This window comes from Belonocnema kinseyi, chromosome 4, assembly GCF_010883055.1.
Source record: "Belonocnema kinseyi isolate 2016_QV_RU_SX_M_011 chromosome 4, B_treatae_v1, whole genome shotgun sequence".
NCBI lineage: Eukaryota > Metazoa > Arthropoda > Insecta > Hymenoptera > Cynipidae > Belonocnema > Belonocnema kinseyi.
In genome coordinates, this window is record NC_046660.1 from 8629301 (window position 1) to 8647285 (window position 17985).

Sequence of the window (17985 nt, forward strand, 5' to 3'; positions counted from 1 at the left end):
GTTAGTTCCGCTCACGGAGGCAGTGTGTGTGTCACGAACGTGTAGATTCTTCAAGGTGTGAATGCTCAATGCTTGGTGAAAGATTTCCAAAATTTCTAAGAGTTCGTCAAAAAGTTCCCCTTAGACTTCCAATGCTTGTAGACTGACAGCAAAAAAACTAGACTTACTATTCCCGTGTTTTATTTTTTTGAGGTCTTACTTCAGTCACTGCGAACGCAGTTTCATTTAATTTAATTTTCTTTAACACATCAAATAAAGTACCTTCTGTCACAAAAATCTTGGGTCTGCGTTTTGAGTGAATATGGGAGTTAAAAATCGAATTTTCAACCAATTAAAAATAATATTATAAGTTCTTAAAATTTGAAATAGCGTTTTTATCAAATGTTTAGATCATAAACTTTAAAATTAAAATATTTTTAAAATGCATGCAAATTCTTTATTTCGCTGGTAAGTTTCCAGTTCTAACTCAAAATTCTACATTTTTTCTTAATTCTCCGTTCAAAGTCTATTCTACAATAATTATTGTTTTCTAGAAATTTCTTTCTAAAATTAGAACTTTATATATCTGTACCAAAATCACATCTACCAAATTAGATAAATAACATTTCTTACCTAAAAATTTGATAATATTTCGTAAACAGTAACTGAAGCTTACCTGAAACAAAAATAAAATACTTATTAAATTCCAGTGATTGTTTTATTCATAAAATACAATAAACTTCGTTTATTGAACTGTATATAGCCAAAGTAATTTAGTAAGGATTATTTTAATAAATGCGTTAATAATATTGCTCCGAACAACATAATTGTTTTCAATTTATCTGAACCGAAAGGCAAGAACGAGTTTTAGCATACTCGGAAATTATTTAAATAATTTTCGTTTATTTAAATAATTTGTTCCTTTGTATATAGAGAAAAGTTGTTAATTTCTGGATTTAATGAAAGTTATGAATAAATAATAAATCTGAAAAAATAAATCTGAAAAAAACTAGCTATAACGAAAATAAAAATAATTGTTTAGAAAATTGACATTCAGTTAAAAAATACTTGTTAATGTTTATACAAATGATTTTTAGACGGTAATTTGATTTCTACTGAAAAATAATAAGCTACTGTGGGTACAGAAAGATATTAAAGAGCACTTCATAATTTTCAATTATTAGTAGTTAACAATGTTAGAATTCAACTTTTTTTTTAAATTTCGTTGGACTTAGCTTCTAATATAAATGTTTCCAGGAATAAAAATAATTATTAAAATAAAAATTTGGTCTGTGACTCAATCATTCAATATTATTTATTAACAATGTCCAATCATAATTTTAAATTGACTTGAAGTATTTTGATGAGAAAAAAACATGAGATCGAAAAAACTCAAAAAACTTTACAAATGGTTTATTACAATATTTATAGAATTATTCATTGATAATTTAGGGTTATTTTTTTCCGTTAAACATTCCTTCTACAGATTTTAGCATTTTTATTTTTAAACCACTTTTTTTTCTTCCGTTGATCACTATATTCATGTAATTATTTATATAATTTTTTTATAACAATCGAGTACAATCGTAAACTAAATATTTATTTTCGTAAAGTATATGTACTTTAATTCTGATTCATAAGGATTTCATTTCGCTTTATTTTGCAGAGAAAAAAATAAGATTGGTACACTGTATAATTTAGACGTTTTATTTACCTAAATAATTAAGTTCAGAGAATAAAACGGCGATTAAAAAATCAGGAAATATGCGCTATTTGGCAATTGCTTAAGCAATTTTTATAAACAAATTCAGTTACACAAATTTTTAATAAATTGAAAACAATTGTTATTTATTTAAACAATCATTTTCTGATTAAATTAGTATCTTCGAATTGAAAAGAAATCATTGCTGTTGAAAATTAATTTTTTGGTTAGGAAGTTGAATTTCCATGTTAACAGTTAATTTTTTTGGTTGAAAAAATGAATTTTTAAAAATCATCTTTTTTTTTGAAAGTTTTTTTTTATTTGTGGACATTTTTTTTCTTTCTTGAACGAAAAAAATCTTTCTAGGTTAAAAGTTCCACTATATTTAAAAAAAAAGTTCTTTTTCAGCTTGAAAGTTAAAAAATTTGGTTGAAATTTATTTTCTTGTCAGAAAAACCTTTCCAGGCTAAAAATTAAACTAAATTGTAGAAAATTATTTTTTTAACTTAAAAATTAAACATTTTAGTTGAAAATTTCGCTTTTTGTTTGAAATTCATTTCTTTTTCTTAATCTACATTTTTGGGCTAAAAGTGCGACTTTTATGCTTGGAAATTGAATAATATGATTGCAGTTTTTTCTCTTTTGACTGAAGAATCTTCCAAGTTTAAAAATGCAATTGTTTTGTTAAAAAAAATCGTCTTCTTGGTTGATAATTCATCACTTTTGGGTACAAAATGATTATTTGGTTGAAAATTTAATTACTATGATGAAAATTCAACACTTATTTAAAATTAACCATTTTTTATTAAAAGTTCAAAGATTTTTTTGAAAATTCGTCTTGTAGAGTTGAAAATCCTAATATTTGTTTGAAAAATAACATTTTTTTTGGAAATTGGACATTTAGACAGGAATTTTTTCAAATTATTTCTTGGTTGGAAATTTAACCCTTTTGTTAAAAATTTAAGTATTTTGATAAATTGCTCTTTTTCGTTAAGATTAATCTTTTTGGGTCCAAATCTATTTGTTCTATTTTTGGTTTAAAAATGTTCTATTTCTGTTCTGTCTATTTCTGTTCTACTTTGTTAGAAATACATTTCTTTAAAATTAACTTTCTGATTTGAAAATTTAACTATTCCAGTTTTGGTAGAAAACTCATCTTTTTATCTAAATTAATTAATTATTTTTTTGAAAAATCGTCTTTCGTGGTTCAAAATTGATTTTTCTGTTAAAAATGCAACTGTTTCATAGAGAATTCATCTTTTTGACTTGAAACTTAAACTAATCTTTTTAAAAAAAATTTTTTTTCTAAAAAAAAGTTCTAGGTGAAAAATTCCACTGTTTTCTAAAAAACTGTTCTTTTTGTTTTAAAAATTAAACAATTTGAGAGAAAATTCCACTAATTGTTTTAAAATTAATGTTTAGAAAAAATTAATATTGTTTCAATAAAAATGTAACTGTTCTGTAGAAAAATCGTCCTTTTGGATTGAAAATTCAACAGTTTGATTTTCTTTCTTTATTAACTGCCGAATCTTTTTAAGTTAAAAATTCAACTGTTTTATTAAAAATTCGTCTTTTTGGCTTTAAAATTGAATATATTAGTATTGAATTTCACTACATGGTGTAAATTTAACTGTTTTGGATGAAAATTAATATTTTTCGGATCAAAAATTCCAATTTTTTGTAGAAAATTGGTTTTCTTGTCTTTGAAGTGAATAATTTCATAGAAAATTCCATTCTTTGGTGTAAAATTAAATATTTCATTGTAATTTCAACAATTTGGTTTACACTTTTTCTATTATTTTACTGAAGAATCTTTCTAGTTTTAAAATTCAATTGTATTGTAGAAAATTCGTCTTCTTCGTTTGAAACTTAAACATTTCGATAGAAAATTCTACTGTTTTGTTATAAATTAATTATGTTGTTGAAAATTTATATTTTCAGGTTACAAATTCGACAGTTTTGTAGTCAATTAATATTTTTGGCTTGACAATTCCACAAATTTGTGAAATTGTTTCTTTTCTTGACTGAAAAATATTTCTAGGTCAAAAATGTGACTGTTAAAAATTAAGAATTTAAATTATTTAAAATTGACCCTATTACAATATCCACATCCATTTCATTTAAAAGAATTTTCCTCCTATTTTGGCTGACTCAAATTTAGAGCGCAATGTGTCCTAATTGAGGAATTCTGGACAAGAAGGCGACAGGCGCTCGAAAACGAGTAAAAGTATTGTCCAGGCTGTGATGTCAGGTATCAAAAGTGAAAATCGAAAATTTAAAAAACCAAAAATATAGTTAGACAGCTCTTGAAAAATGAACCTGAGTCTCCATTTACAGTTTTTCTCTCGGGCTGCAAATTTTCCAGTAAATAAATAAAAACTGACTTTTTAAAATTGAAAAACCATGTTTTTTCCACATTCAACTCGCCGTAAGTAATTCGTTTATCAATTACTTAACAAATTTCTTTTTTAGTTTTATTCGTGACACTCTAGCGGAGAGTACAGTTTCCAAAAAGGGTCAAAAGTTAATTTCTAATGTTTTTTTTTTAAATCCGAATGAAAAACCACGTTTTCAGACTTTCACATTAAAAAAGTGAGCGAGGAAGTTTGAGCTACGACAAACTTCAAGAGAACGAATTTTCTGCCAATGTATTGGCCAACTTTTTGGAAAATCTCAATTCGATTTGATTTTTAGTTCCATAATTACAGCGGGTTTATTACGAGCTTGCGACGCGACATCACAGGATTTTTCAGGGGACGCCGCCTGAAGCCTAAAACATCGTCCTTACCCATCCTTTGTTTTGTCCACTCGCTCGCACCAGTAAGCGTTCCGGCGGCGTCCCCTGAAAAATCCTGTGGTGTCGCGTCGCGAGCTCGTAATAAACTCGCTGTAATTATGGAACTAAAAATCAAATCGAATTGAGATTTTCCAAAAAGTTGGCCAATGCATTGGCGGAAAATTCGTTCGCTTGAAGTTTGTCGTAGCTCAAATTTCCTCGCTCACTTTTTTAATGTGAAAGTCTAAAAACTTGTTTTTCATTCGAATTAAAAAAAAAAAAACATTAGAAATTAACTTTTGACCCTTTTGGACACTGCAGCCTCCGCTAGAGTCTCACGAATAAAACTCAAAAAGAAATTTGTTAATTAGTTGATAAACGAATTACTTACGGCGAGTTGAATGTGGAAAAAATATGGTTTTTTCAATTTAAAAAAAGTCAGTTTTTATTTATTTACTGGAAAATTTGCAGCCCCAGAGAAAAACTGTAAATGGAGACTCAGGTTCATTTTTCAAGAGCTATCTAACTATATTTTTGGTTTTTTAAATTTTCGAATTTCACTTTTGATACCTGACGTCACAGCCTGGACAATACTTTTACTCGTTCTCGAGCGCCTGTCGCCTTCTTGTCCAGAATTCCTCAATTGGCACAATTACTTAATCAGATTATTAAACAATCGACACATTCTTCCGGATTCGAAAAACCTGGGTCACCTCAATGAAGAAAATACACATACACTTCGCAGGAATCATTAAGTTTGTTGCGGAAAGAAGCACTTCCGGTTTGCTTCGCAGAAAACGACGCACGTATCCGAGCACCGTTTTAATGTACCGCAATAATTATACGGATATAATCAAATTTCATCTCCTTGGGAGATACAAAACTTTCCGTCTCGATCATTTGAAATTTGCATCGTCGCAATTATCCATTCTGCAACTTTAATTTACTGATGTCACGAAAACTTCCTGGATCAAGATTTCTCCAGTAAAAAAAAGGTATCGACTGCCCATGACACTGACTAATAATCTCGTCTTGATGTTATCTCATTTCAGTTCCGAAGGTAATTGGAAATGAAAAACCTGAATTGAAATCTATATTAGTAATCTCGAGGATGAATGATTAACAAGTGTAATTTCAAAAAAAAAAAATCGAGACAAAAGATAGCACACTCAGAAAATAGATTATTTCATTCAAAGAAACAGTTTTGTACATAAAATGGTCCAATGACAAAAATTTATTTAAGAGAACTTATTGACGATGTCTAAAATTTTCTCTGTCAAGATTCAACTTTCTTCGAACGCAACACGCTTGCAATAATAACTATTTTTAAATTTAATTACAATAATATTAAAATAATAGCTAGAGAAATGTATTTAAATTAATAATATTCCTTTTTCTTTTTTGAATTTTCAAACTTTTTCGCGCGCTCACTAGAGGTACTACGATTTTGTATGTCCACTCTTCCCATTAAAGGTGGTGCTTCTATTTACTTTTTACATACTCTATGTCTCAATCACTGCTTCTGAATCGTTGCAATCAGCTGATTAATTTCGTCGAAATTAAGTAAACAATCGTGATATAGCTTTGCTTTTAAGAAAGAAAAGTCATTTATTTCATTATCGTTCGCAATTTGGAAGATGTGCGTTTAGGCAATCCACCATGAAAAATTATAATATGCATTAATTAAGGTTATAACCTCAATTGCCGGCGACTTATGTCATAATACTTTCGATAATAAGTCATTTTAAGTAGTTTCATATCAAATCAAGTTATATCAAAGAGAATTTAAAAGATTTTAAAAGACTTTAAGTGATCTTAGGATTTGTCAAGAGATTTTTAACGATTTAAAAAAATTTTGAAAGGATTTGCAAGAGATTTGATCAAATTTTAAAGCACTTTAGGTGATTTCGAAGAATGTCAAGCGAGTTGCTAAAAAGTTATTTAAAAAGATTTTAATGAATTTGAAGAGATTTTAATTGATGTAATTTTTTAATATTTAAAGGAATTTAATAAAATTCAAAGGATTTTAATTAACTGTACTCAATTTCGAAAAATTTAAATGATTTTAAAGGAGTCGAAGGAATTAAAAAAAAATCGGAGGATCTAAAGGATTTTCAAACAAAAACTAAAGAATTTCTGAAATTCAAGTGATTTTAGGGAATTACTATAGGGACTTGACGGGATTTTAAGATTTTGTTTTAAAGGATTAGTTTTAAAGCTATTTAACAAGATTTAAATAAATTTTAAGAGACTTCAATTTTTAAAAATTAAATTATTTAAGGATTTTCAAGGGATTTTAAGGAGCCTAAAAAATTTAAGGATTTTAAGAGATTTTAATTAATTTGAGTCAATTCTGACATTTTTAAAATGATTTCAAAGAAGTTGAAGGGAATTCAAAAAAATTTGAAAGACTAAGGATTTCTAAGAAATCAAGTGATTTTTAGGAATTACTAGGGACTTGGCGGAATCTTAAAGCTTTTTTTTAATGATTTAAAAAGAATCAAAAAATATTTTTAAAAGATTAAATGATTTACAAGTGATTTTATAAGATTTTACGACAGTTTTGCTCATTTGAAAGAAATTCAAGAGAGTTATTGAAAAGTTTTTAAAACATGTGTGTAATCAATTTTTGGAGATTTCAAGGTTTTTCAAGAAATTAATTGATTTCAGGAATTTCAAGAGATTTTAAGGAGTTGTAGGGAGTTAGAAAAAATTCGAAGGACTTTAAGGATTTTCAAGAAATCTAACAAGATTTCTAAGAATTCATATGATTTTAAGGAATCACCACGGACTTGACGGGATTTTAAAGTTTAGTTTTAAGGCCATGTGACGAGTGGGTCACGTGACCAGATTCCTACCTTACCCTCACTTTTTTATGTCCTAACTTATTTTCAGACGAAACGCCACATCGAGCTGAAAATTTGGGATACTTAACAAGAAGCACTAAGAAAGGTGGGTCTGGTCCTGAATTTGTATAATTATGAAAAAAGTTTTTTGTTGTAAATAATTATTTTTGCTTTTTTCATAATTATTAAAATTTAGAACCAGACCCACCTTTCTCAGTGCTTCTTATTTATTATACCAAATTTTTAACTCGATGTGGCGCTTCGTTTGGAAATAAGTTAGTAAATAAAAAAAGTGAGGGTAAGGTAGGAATCTGGTCACGTGACTCACTCGTCACATGGCCTTAAAGGACTTAAAAATATTTCCATAAGTTTTAGTGACTTTAAAGAATGTTAAGCAATCAATTTAAAAGTTATTTGCAGAAATTGAAAGATTTTAAGGGCTGTCAAAAGATTTAAAGGAATTTAAGAATATTTTAAAGATTTTATAAGATTAAAATTAATTTTAGCCAATTTCGAGATACTTCGAAAGATTTGAAATGAGTGGAAAGAATTTAAAGGCATTTACAAAAAGTCGGAGAATTTTAAGAATTTTCAAAAAGTCCTATATAATTTCTAAGAAGGATCACAGTCCTAGGATAATTTTTCTTTTCTCAAAGTGCAAGAATAATCTCTTGACATCTTTGAAAAACACACTTTAACGAAGTACCAAAATTAAAAAATGTTGACCGCCAACTATCCCAACAATGCAACCTAACCTCAATCACGGCATATTATATTTTTTCTTGATAGATTGTCCAAATCGCACACTTGCACAATTGCTAACAATAATTAAAGAAATGACTTTTCTACCTGAGAAGCAAAGCCATATCACGATTTTTCACTTAGTTTCGCCTACAAAAATTCATTTTAGTCAAACACCTATGTAATCAATGCTTTTCAGTCCATAAAGTTGTATGGCCTTATAGATTTCGACGTTACCGACCGAGTATGGTTTAATGCTAGAATACTTCATTGTATTTCGTTTTAACTACTTCAAGAAACGTTTTGTTGTTCACTATTTTTTTACTAACAATGTAGTTTCCTAATTAATTTCAACCTCCATTCTCTTTGTTGTTTTATCATTATTTTTTGTATATTGATATGCATTTAATACAAAAATCACTAATTTGTGCGATTTTTTACTTTGCGTTAAAATTTTATGTCTATTTCTTACTCATTTTATTATATTAAATTTTGTAACTGGAAGAAACTCGTTTTTGCAATTTTGCTTGCCCGAATTATACATGAGTACTATACACCTGTGAATTGTTTTTTTTTATCAAACTAATTTTTCAATAACCCGTGCAGAAATCGCCCGATTTCGAACGTAATACCGATGTGGCCCTGATTGGATTTCCCGATCTGGCCCTGATCGGTAGAACTCTGTGGCCCATACCTGGGCCCGACCGGGTCATTCTCTGCGGGCAAATGGAAACCTAACCTCAAATAAATTAATAATTAATTAAATTGTTTCAGGTAAAATTAGTATATTTACCATTAGATGAGTCAAATATTATAGAATGAAATTTATCAAGTTCTTTTATTTTCATTCATTATTAAAGAACTCAAGGTTTTTCGATTTAATGTAGAGTTCGAATCATCAAATCTATTGACAAGAAATGAATTGCAGTATGTACAAAATTGTAATGTTTTTAAATTATAAGAGCAAAATATGTGATACAATCGATTATGTCATTGAAACTTTAATTATGTATTGATCATAAATTTATTACAGAAATACATTGAGGACAAATTTTCATAACATTCCAGCAAGAGCTAGTTACTTAAGTGCGCATGCGTCGCATTCGGCATCTAATTGGTTTCGCGCGAAGTTTAAAATGATAAACAAAGTCTTTCTTTTTCATTATAAATAATGACATTTCAACTTATAAAAACGTCCATTAGGCCGAAATTAATTAATAGTAATAAAAAATTAATAAAATGCATATTCTGTAAATAATATTTAAAATAACCAGAAATATTTAATTTAAAATTTTTCATTTTTGTTCAAAAGTTGTTTGGTTTACATTTCTTCTTAAGCGGTTTAAAAAAATAAATGATAGTGCAATTTTTTGGCGAAAAATGATCTACAACCACCTTCTTGAATTTTTCAAGAAGTAATGCAATTGACAGAAAATTGAATTTATTTACAGTAAAATGTTAATAAATCGTAAATCATAGGTTATTTCCCGTTGATTTTCGTTGGAAGCATTCGAAAATGTCAAATTGTAGGGAATCTTTTTGCGAAAAAAATTTTTCTAAATTGTTAAAAAGTTTTATAGACAACATTTTTTTTCAGGAAATTAAAATCTTTATTTAAAATATTTCTGGTTACCATCCATTTTTTTCATAAAAAACTAAACTTTTCCCTTAAACTGATACCATCCAGAATAATTTTACGTTTTTAAAAGTATAATTAAATTTTGTATTCTGAAACCTTTTCTTTTCGTGCATGTGGTACTTTAATTTTAACTTAAAATAACTTAATTGGAAATTAAAAATATTAAGGTGGCCTTCGAAAGGAGAGGACCATTCGATACTTTCGAGTTTACTTATATTAAATCTCCATGTGTGAAATTCATGAATAGATTATAATGAGACTCATCGTGTAGCGATCGGGCACCGATGGGACACCGATCGGGTGTCCCGACCTGGCCCCGATCTGGGTGTGTGTTTCATCCGCGACCTGGCCCCGACCAGGATTCCCGACCGGGACCTGACCTGGACTGGTCTGGCCCCAAACGGGGCCAGACCAAGATTTCTGCACGGGCAACTATGCATTTTTTAGTAATATTCCATTTTTCACAACGCGTGTTTAAATAATTAATTATTTAAAAAATATAAAGTTGCAAATGGCAAAATAGTTTTTTGAAATTGATTCTATAGACTCAGGGCAATAACTGCAAATTTTGCCAGATTTTAATAATAAAAATAACATTGAAAAATACCTCATGGGCATAAAAGACTGTATTTATAATATTTGTATTTTTTAATTATTTTATACTTGCGTTTTAATCAAATTTTGGTTTTAGTTTTGAACATAAAGCAAAACCTCCTTAGATTTTTTACAATCTTGGGCAAGATACAAAGCGGTGTCGAAATGTCGGCTTTTTTTATAGTTTTTGTTTGAATGAAAATTTCTCAATAATTTAAAATGATTTTTTCAGTTCGAAGTTACTTTACATTAAATAAAATAATATATTTTTCTAGTTTTATTTGATAAAAGGCATTGAAAGAGTATATAATACGAAAGAGAATTCTTGAAAATTGTAATTTAAACTGATGTTTTGCAATTATTTATGTTTTCATTTTTGTATCCCATCATTATGAAATTACGCAAAATTTGAGACATTAAAAAAATTCGTAACAGTAAGATCGCATAATCGAAGTAATTATAACCGGTATGATATAAATTGTCCTCGTTATTTATATCAAATTCTGGTTTAACAAGTTGACTTATGGCTTTTTCTTTTCGCAAGTAAAATAAAAAATAATTAAACTTGAAGTATATGTTATAGGTCAATGTTTACATGATCATTTTCTCAAAAAAAAATTAATTTTCAACAAAAATATGATAGTTGATATTAAAACTAAAGTATATTTTAATTTCCAATCAAAACAACTAAATTCAATAAAAAAAAAAGAATTTTTAATAAAGTTGTTAACAATTGTAATTTTAACAAAAAAAATATTAAATTTTTACGGATTATCAATATAATTATTACATTTTTAACGAAAAAAGTTTTTTTAGTCAGGAAAGAAAGACTTTCAGGCCAATTATAAACTTTAAATTAATCAATAATTAATCAATTATAACTCTGAAGGAAAACATAATTTTTATTAAAAAATAAACATTGCGAATTACTAATTAATTTTAAAGTTTCTTTCTTTATTTGTTTGAAATGTTATATAAACATAATTTTTCTAATTTTTACGAGGGAAAATTCAAAAGGGTATTGAAAGATTTCAGATTTGTCAAAAAAGAAACAAGACAATTTTATAAAAAATTTGAGTAAAATATTTTATAAATTTTCAGAAATCTTTCAAAGTTCTAAAATATTCTTAGTCTATTGAGAACGTCCAAAATTCCAAAATATTCTATAAACTGGCTCGAATTATCCCTGAAATTGTCTTAAAATCTTCGAGATTAGTTTTTGGCAATTTTGGAAATCTTACGTAATGTTTAAAAATCATTAAATATATTCTCTCAAAATAAATTTGGTAAAATAAAAAGATTATTAAAAATGTTCCAAAAAAATTTTAGATAGTTTTTCTTACTGCCTTAAAACATTTCCAAATTTTTGGTTTAAAATCTTCAAAAATCTAAATTTTGTAAATAAGTAAGTAATTTGTAAGTATAAAATTATTTTCTTTTGTCTTTAAATAACTTTTTAATATCTCTTAAACTCATTCCAATTTTTTCTAAAATTTGGTAATTTGGCTTTTGAATCTTCGACATTCTATTCCAAAATTTGAATAAATTATTAGAAATGTTTATGAATTTTTTTAATATGTTCTTGAAACAAATTTTATCAAATAAAAATAATTTTTTATTTCACAAAATTTATTTGAAAACTGTATTTTAAAAAATTTTTTAAAAAAATTTGAAGATTTTAAAAAAACTTAAAATGTAGACTTTTAAGATTAATATTGAAAGCGATTTCTTATATTTAAACATTAATTTGAAAAGAATATTTTAAAAGATTTTAAAACATTACGAAAGATTTTAAAAATGATCCAAAACAAATCAGGGTGAGTTCAAGATATTTTTATGACCTTTGTAGAAAATAAACAAAGAAACTTTAAAAATAAATAAATAAAATACTTTGTTGAAGATTCGTTTTTTTTCTGTGAAAATTCACTTTTTCAGTTAAAACCGTAACTATTGTGCTTCAGGTTAAAAATTTATATTTAAAAAAATAAAAATGCAACTATTTGACTGAAAATGTATATTTTTATGTTTAAAATTAAACTATTTTGCTGAAAATTTCTTTTTTCTGTTTAAAATTTTCCGATTTAGTTAAATGATTATGAATTACATTAAAATTTTGGTTGGTAAAAAATTAATGTTCTTGATGGAAAATTCATACATTTGGTTGGAAATTTAATTATTTAGTTAAAAGTAAGTTTTTTTTTGTGAAAAACTGATATTTTTGGGTTAAAAAATTTAACTTTTGTGTAGGAAATTTATTTCTTGGGGAAAAGATTACATTTTTTCTTTGTTAAAAAACAACTGGTTGGAAATTAATTTGTTTGTTGTTAAGGATTCAACTATTCTGTTTTCAAAGTTTGTATTTTTTGACCGGAAATTGATTTTTTCTTTGAAGAAAATTCATCATTATAGTTGAAGATTTGAATATTTTCTTAAATTTTTGGTTTGTTATGAATTCGACTGTTTTTTATTTTTAATTAAAATCTTTGTAGATTTAAATATTACCTATTACATTTCTTTTCGAGAATTCATTTTTTTTTGTCGACAATTGAACTAATTGGTTAAAATTTGAACAACTTTGTTAAAAAGTCATTTTTTTGGTTCAACAATAATCAATTAAGATGTTTTTTTTTGTGTATAAAATTAATGTTTTTGATGAAAAAAGCATACATTGGTTGAACATTTTTTCGATTTGGTTAAAAAATTACTTTTTTGTGCAATATTCATATTTACATGTTAAAAAATTCAACTATTTTTTAGAAATTTCGTTTCTTTTGGAAAAAAGATTTTTTTCGTAGCAAATAAATCTTCGTGAAAATTCGTCTATTTTGGTAAATACTATTTTATTGATTTTTTTGTGATGTACTCAACTTTTTTTCATAAAAATATTTTTGGATTTAAATATCAACTATTGCATTTTTTGCTAAAAAGTAATTTTATGGTTCATCATCAATAACTTGAGAAAAATTTTTTTTTCATAGAAAATAAATGTTCTTAACGAAAAATTCTTATATTTAGTTAAAAAATCAACTATTTGTTTAAAAATGATTTTTTAGTGGAAAATTCTTCTATTTTGGTAAATGTAAAATGTTTTTTTTTGTTTTGTTAAAAATATATCTAGCTCATATTTTTGGTTGAAAATCCATCTGGTTACTTGAAAATTTAACTGGTTTGCTTATTTTTTGTTTATTATGAATTCAACTGGTTTTTTTTTAAATTAAAATCATTTTGGAATTAAATATCAAATCTTACATTTTCTTTTAAAGTTAACTTTTTCTCTTGAAGATTGATCAGTTTAGTTGAAAATTATTTCCTTTTTTGTTAGAAAATTAATGTTTTTGTTTCAAAATTCATGCGTTTGGTTCAAAATTCCATTATTTGGTTAAAAAATAGTTTTTTCGATAAGTTCATATTTCCTAGTTAAAAAATTAAACTTTTTTTTAGAAAATTCTTCTCTTTCGGAAAATATTAAATTCTTTTAGTCAAAAATTCAACTGGCAAAGAATTAATCTTTTTGTCAAGGATTCAACTATTTTCTTTCAAATTTGTTTCTTTTGAATAAATTAAACTGTTTTTTTATTAAAAATAAAAACCTTTTAGTATTAAAATACCAGAATATTAGGAAAATTATATTTCATTGTTAAAAAAGAATATAAAAAAATATTCATTCGAACTTGATGAGGCTACTTTTAAAAATATTGTATCAGAGGGGATGAAATTTAAATAAACAATACCTGAATGACTTTATTTTGAAAATCCTGGATAAGTTAAAGGTTGCTATCCATTACACGAGTCACAATTTTTTTTTAAACAAATTCACCTTTTCCGTAAAGCATGTATCGGCTGATTTTATAATTTTGTACATAATTTGATAGAAGCCGCTTAGAACAGAACCGCTTCTCGAGATAGCCCGAGGTTTACTGACAACGGAATACCGCTGGAGCCACCTGCTTGTAATGTTACCTGAGATGCGTCATCCATGGAGGGGAGAAAGGATAACATGGATTTACGCACACACACACTCACACTCACACAAAATTATGTGTAACGTGATTCGTTCCTTCCAACATTTCGTCTCTTAAGACCATTTCTGTCGTGTACAGTCTACAACACTCATACTCACAAAATAGTTGCTTTTTAACCAAAAAAAAAATTTAATTTTGAGCATTTTTTTATCAAAAAGATGAATTTCCAAATAGGCAGATTAATTTTCTACCAAAAAAGTGAACTTTCAACCAAAATAGTTAAGTTTTCAATTCAAAAATATAAGTTTCAAAATAAAAATGAAATAGTTTAATATTCAGACCAAAGAATCAATTTTAAACCGAAAAAAGGAACTTTCTACCAGAAGAGATTAATTTTCATTCAAGGAGATTAATTTTCTACCAATAAAGACGAATATTCAACCAAATTCTTAAATTTTCTGCGACTAAGTTGAAAAATATAAAATTTTAAACAAAAATTAAATAGTTCAATATTTAGGATAAAGAGTGAGTCTTAAATCAAAAAAGAAAAAAGAAAGAAAATTTCTACCAGAATTTTTTTACCAAAAAAGACACATTTTTAATTTAAAAAGATTAATTTTCAACCAAAAACGTAATATTTACATTCTCGGTTTAAAAGTTAGTTTTCGACAAATAAAGAAACAAATTTTCAATCAGTTGAACTCAACGAAAAAACACGAATTTTCGACCAAAGATTGAGTAATATCTACCAAAAAGTATGAATTTGCAAACAAGCAAATTAACTTTAGGTAAAAAAATAGATGAGTTTTCAACCAAATACTTGAATTTTCTACCAAAAATTTGAACTTTTAACTAAAAAAGATACATTTTCAAACAAAAATGGAATAGTTTAATATTCGGATAAAAAAATTAATTTTTCATAAAAATAGAAAAAAAAAGAATGTTTACCAACAAATTTTGGTTCTTTTACAAAAATAGATTAATTTGCTACCAAAAAAAGAAACATTTTAAAGAAGATATACTTGAATTGTCAGTTAAAAAAATGTAATTTTCAATAAAAAAAGAAAACGAATTTGCAATGAAATATTCGAATTTTTAATTAAGAAGGATCAGGTTTCAATTAAAAATGAAAAATGTCCATATTCAGATTAAAGAATTAATTTTAAACCAAAAAAGAAAAAAAAGGATATTTCTGTCAGAAGAAATGAATTTTCTTCCAAGGAGATCAATTTTCTACCAAAAAAAGACAAATTTTTATGAACATACATTTTTCATCTAAAGAAAGTAAATTCTCGACCGAAAATGAAATAATTGCATTCTTAACATAAAAAGATTTAATTTGTAGTATTTATACAAAATTATCAATTTTCAACCAAGCAGATTACTTTTGTACAAAAAAATCTTCAAACAAATACTTGAAATTTTTATCAGACGAGATAAATTTTCATCCAGTAAGATTAATTTTATACCAAAAAAGGCGAATTTTCAACTAAAAAAGATACATTTTCAACTAAAAAAAAAAAATACAATTTCTACCTAAAATTGTATATTCACATTTTCAGTTAAAAAATTAAATTTCAACAGAAAAAGAAAGAAATCCAATTTTGAGTATTTCTACTAAAAGAGATGAATTTTGAACTAAAGAGATTAATTTTCTACCAAAAAAATGAATTTCCCACCAAAATGGTTGTAATTTTAAATAAAAAATAGAAATTCTTAAACAAAAATGAAATAGGTCAATAATTCGTTCAAACAATCAATTTTAGACCAAAGAAGAAAAAGAAAAGAAAATTCCTACCAGGAGAGATTAATTTTTATCCAAAAAGATTAATTTTCTACCAAAAAGATAAATTTAAGAAAAATACATTGATTTTGATTTAAGAAAGATAAATTTTCAGCCAAAAATGGAATAGTTGCATTTTTAACCAAAAAAAGATGCCATTTTTTGTACAAATACAAAAAAAGATAAAATTCCATCCAAAAAGATCAATTTTCTACTAAAAAAGATAAATTTTCAGCCAAAAATAAAATAGTTGCATTTTTAGGCAAAAAATTTTTTAAAAAAATGTTTAACCAACAAATTTTAGTACTTTTACAAAAAAAGATTAATTTTCTACCAAAAAGACACAATTTCAAGAAGATATACTTGAATTTTCAGTTAAAGAATGTAACTTTCAACAAAGAAAGAAAATGAATTTTCAATAACCGTTTTAATTCCATAATAAAACACGAATTTTTAACCAAATATTTGAATTTCTAACTAAGAAAGATAAGGTTTCAACTAAAAATGAAATATGTCAAAATTCAAATCAAAAAATTAATTTTAAACCAAAAAAGAAAAAAAAAAGAAATTTCTACCAGAAGAGATGAAATTTCTTTCAAGGAGATTAATATTTTACCAAGCAAGACGAATTTTCAACCAAATACTTAAATTTTTTAGCAAAAGGGTGAATTTTATTAGCAGGGATTAATTTTCATCCAAGAAGATTAATTTTTTACCAAAAAGAGATACATTCGCAAGAACATACTTGAATTTTCAGATCAAAAATCTAATTTTCAACGAAAAGAAAACAACAGAATTTTAATAACCGTTTAATTTAAACAAGAAAATACAAACTTTCTACTAAATATTTGAATTTTTAACTAGAAAAGATCAGTTTTGAAATAAAAATGAAATAGTTCAATATTCAGATCAAAGAATCAATCGAAAAAGGAAAGGAACTTTCTACCAGAAGAAATTAATTTTAATCCAAGGAGATTAATTTTCTAACAAAAAAAAACGAATCTTAAACCAAACGTTTGAATTTTCTACTAAAACGCTGCATTTTCAAACAAAACAGTTGGATTTTCAATAAAAAATATAAATTTCTGAATAAAAATAAAATATTTCAATATACAGATAAAAAAATCAATTTCAAAGTAAGAAAGAAAAAGACAAGGAAATTTATACCAGGAGAAATTAATTTTCACCCAAGTAGATTAATTTTCAACTAAAAAAGATAAATTAAAAAGAAAAATGAAAAGTTTGCCAATTTAACACAAAATATGGAATTCTGAGTATTTTTATCTTAGGGATGAATTCTTAACAAAGGAGATTAACTTTTTATTGAAAAAGACGAATTTTGAAACAAATACTTGAATTTTTTAACAACAAAGTAAATTTTTCCAGAAGAGATGAATTTTCATCCAAGAAGATTAATTTTCTACTGAAAAATACGAATTTTTAAAAAACAAAAAAATACATTTTGAATGAAAATAGTTGGATTCTCAAATAGAAACGATAATTTTTCTATCAAAAATGGAATAGTTCTATTTTGACGAAAAAATATGCAATTTTAAATGTTTCTACAAAAAGAGATGCATTTGAAACTGAATACTTGAATTTTCTACGAAAAAGGTAGATTTTCAACAAAAATAGTTGGATTTGCGACAAAAAATATAAATTTTTAAACAAAAATAAAATAGGTCAATATTCAGATTAAATAATCAATTTCAAACCAAAAAAGAATAATAAAGGAACTTTCTACCAAAAGAGATGAATTTTTAAATCAGAAGATTAATTTTCTACAAAAAATTATTTAACCGAATACTTGAATTTCCTACTAAAAGAGAAAATCAAATTAATCAAAATCAATTTTAATTCAAGAAAATGCCATTCTACCAGAAGAAATGTATGATTTTTCAACTAAAAACGATCTTTTTTTAACAAAAAATTGAATAGTTGCATTTTCAACCAGAAAATCTGA

General features: G+C 25.8%; 1 protein-coding gene across 5 annotated transcripts in view; it reads right to left on the reverse strand.

Moving 5' to 3' along the window:
- LOC117171085 overlaps positions 1–17985 on the reverse strand; it is a 277166-nt gene that overhangs the window by 226866 nt on the left and 32315 nt on the right. The window contains exon 1 of one of the 5 annotated variants that reach the window (XM_033358136.1): positions 14009–14171. The exons of 3 other annotated variants lie outside the window; for them this stretch is intronic. The gene's annotated coding sequence lies outside the window, so the exon portion shown is untranslated. Of the gene's footprint in view, positions 1–14008; positions 14172–17985 lie in introns of those variants that run through there. One more of the 5 variants, XM_033358138.1, reaches the window with a different exon arrangement.